The sequence below is a fragment of the Phodopus roborovskii genome, unplaced genomic scaffold (genome assembly GCF_943737965.1).
Source record: "Phodopus roborovskii unplaced genomic scaffold, PHOROB, whole genome shotgun sequence".
Taxonomy (NCBI): Eukaryota; Metazoa; Chordata; class Mammalia; order Rodentia; family Cricetidae; genus Phodopus; species Phodopus roborovskii.
The window spans coordinates 44,081,014-44,084,302 of record NW_026126511.1 but is presented as its reverse complement, the minus strand read 5'-3'; positions in this window follow the sequence as shown (position 1 = coordinate 44,084,302).

The following is a 3,289-nucleotide window of genomic DNA, read 5'->3' as shown; positions in this document are numbered from 1 at the left end:
GGTATTGCCATTTTCAATACAGCTTTAAATGGAGGAATGGGAAAAGAGTATTCATCTGATTTGTGCTGCATGGTATCTGCCACAAATAAGTAAGGTGTTTGCTTTTCTTTAAGACATGCTGCATTTTCAACACAGCAGTTGCATAGTGGAGGGCAGTGGGCAAGTTTCCATCAGTGTAGATGGGACTCCGGGTGGTCTTGGGACAGAACCTAGAAGGGAGTTAGGTCTTCTCTCTCCTCTCTGAAAACTCCAACCTCGAAGAGTGGAGGAGTGGTTGATTTTATTTACTACTCAGGTCTGTACTACCTGTGTTTTCTTTACGATTTAAATATTCAGTTATTCATAGCAAAAATGGACAAAATGTTGGCACAGGGGAGTAATCCTGAAGAGTTGAGAATGATAAGAACTGTTGTGGAGAAACCTTGTCTGGCTGCAGCCGAAGTACACACCTGTAAATTAGCCATTCTTGTCCCTGGGTTTAGGAAACCCCATTGCCCTCTTACAGGAGAATTAGGGTTTTTTGTTTGTATGTTCATTTGTTTTGTTTGATTTTAAACCAGAATATTGTTAAAATCCCCTGGCTTAGTGGTCTGAGGACTGGAATGTTCCCTACAGGCACTTGCTCCAGCTTCTGAAAAGCAGGCCTGTGCACCCCACTGTTCAGATGGCTTCTGTCACACTTCACACACTGCTTGGCAGTTCTCATTGTCACCCTGTGGTTTCATTGTCATTGGCAATACCACTGTGAGCCCATACCATGGAAGAGCCTGGATTTAAAACAAGTAATAAATGATGCACATGTTGAAAAAAAATTTTGACATTTTAAGCAGAAACCTGAGAGGGACAACTGGAGGACCCATGTGGGGCTGGTGGGGGGTTCGTTTATGCATTTGCTTTTATGATGGTCAATTAATTTAGAAATATGGGGGATTATTAGCCATGGGAGTTTGTTTTTAGAAGGCTTTGGTTTTGCTTTTGGTGGTGATGGTACACAAATTTCCTAGCTCCACGACATTTAAGTTGAAGTAGTTGGTAGCAAATGGCTATTCTGAGAGCCTCCAGCTACTTATTTAAAACTCTGAGACTAGAGGAGGATGGTGATTCTGAAGCCCTGCTACCTTTAGAGAAAAGATGTGGGATGTGCTGTGTTGACCACTTAAAAGACTTCAGATTTATGAAAGAAGTGTAGATCCCTCATCTCTTCAAAGAGACTTCTAGATGAAAAACACGGGTGGAGAGGTGGAGGGACAGAGGGTGTGGTGCCGAGCAGCCCACGTGCGGGTCATATTGCCGAGGATGTACGTTGGAATGGATATTGCTGTATATTTGAGTGGGCCAGTTTCTGAAGTGCTGGTCAGCAGCAGCAGGCGGGTTCAGGCCAGCCACAGGTGAACCTGTCATTGGAATTCTAGCAATCATCATGCTGACATCATTTCCCTTGAATCCCTGCAGTGGGGCATGCCCTGGAACTATCTGTAACCTTGGTGCTAAAGAGGAAGTGTGTTAGATGTTAGTCTGTACCCCTCTCCCACTGATGAGCCATAGGAATGGTGAGGCCTCATAGTCTGTGCAGTAAAAAAAATCTGTAAACGTCTGGAATTGGGGGGATTTGCCTTTAAGACCAAGACTGTGTAAGACTTACTGAAATCTGCCTCCCCTGCAGAGCCACTCCTTATAGAAGGTGCTGGCCTGGTCCCCTCCTGCAGTTTGTGGGGCAGAATGGAAACAAACAGGTACTCTCAGCCTGTAACAGGATCCCTGCTATATGGACCAACCTTACTTTCCAAAGTAACCCCCAGCTAGGGTTTCCAGGACCACACTACCCATGTTTCCCTGGTAGCTCCCGGCCTTGGAAGGTCTAAAATATTTACAATGTCCTTTATACAAAAGTTTGCTGACCATTGCTATTTGGGCTCCTTGTTACTATAATGAACTCCTGAGACAATCACCTTAGAAGAGAAAAGGGTTCCTTTATCTCATGGCTTCTGGGGGTTCCATGGGGTCATCTGGCCCTGTTTGGGGCTGGTGCTGAGACAGTGCACTATGGCAGGAGTGAGAACTAGAGCAAAGCCTCCTGCTTTTTAACCAAGAGCAAAGCGGGGTAGGCTTGGGCCCCATGCTCCCCTTTACCCAAGACTGAAGGTTGGGGAGAAGGAACTTTGGTCCCAGGTACAAGGGAGCTGCAGCTTTGTAACTATGTTGTTGATTGGATTTTGTGTGTGTGTGTGTGTGTGTGTGTGTGTGTGTGTGTGTGTGTGTGTGTGTGTTTTACTCCTTTGGATCTTTATGTTTTGTTCTTTTGCTCTTTGGGTGGGGGGAGGTGAGGGGTAGGGGGTGCCGCTGAGTTCCCAAATAAATCATACATGGAGGCTTATTTCTTAGTGCCCGGCCTTAGCTTGGCTTGTTTCTGGCTAGCTTTTCTTAAATTATCCCATCCACCTTTTGCCTCTGGGCTTTTGTCTGTTTCTGTTTCTATATACATTCTTTCTCTGTGGCTTGCTGTGTGGCTGGGTGGCTGTGTGGCTGGGTGGCTGTGTGGCTGGGTGGCTGGGTGGCTGGCCCCTGATGTCCTCTTCCCTTTGTTCTCTTGCTCCTATTCCTTCTTCTCTTTTTCTCCTTCCATTTATTCTCCCTGCCTGCCGGCCCTGTCTTTCTGTCCTGCACAGCTATTGGCCATTTGTTTAGCTCTTTATTAGACCAGTCAGGTATTTTAGACTGGCAAAGTAACATAGCTTTTTGGAGTTAAACAAATGCAACATAAAGGAATGCATCTCATCTTTGCATCATCAAACAATATTCCACAGCATTAAAAAATGTAACACATCTTAAAATAACATTCTACAACATAACTCAGAGTTACTGTTCAGTTCCCACATGGGAAGTAACCATAGGTCAACCCTGAAATATTTGCTTGGATACATTTCACTTCCTTGCATGTAAATTACTTCCAAGGTCTGCTTTTGCCAAATCAGGAAGCCTCCTCATTCCCAAACTTAAGAACAGCAACAACAAAAACTCTTTAGGAAGCTCTTGTGTCCCTGAGGGGATTCTGAGTGAGAGCAATCCTCACGGAGGCCCCCATTGCTTCTCTGAAGATGGCCATGAGAGACAGCCAAGGATAAAGTTGCTTTGGGATGAGGATGCCTGTCACTTAGTAGCTGTCCAGGATCCAGTGAACTGTTCCTCTGGAGTAGAAAGCAGAAGACACCAGACTGCGAAGTTGCTAGAAAGCTTTGTCAGATTTCTTATGAACACCTTACTCAGCAGTAAATGGACACTTAACATGGCC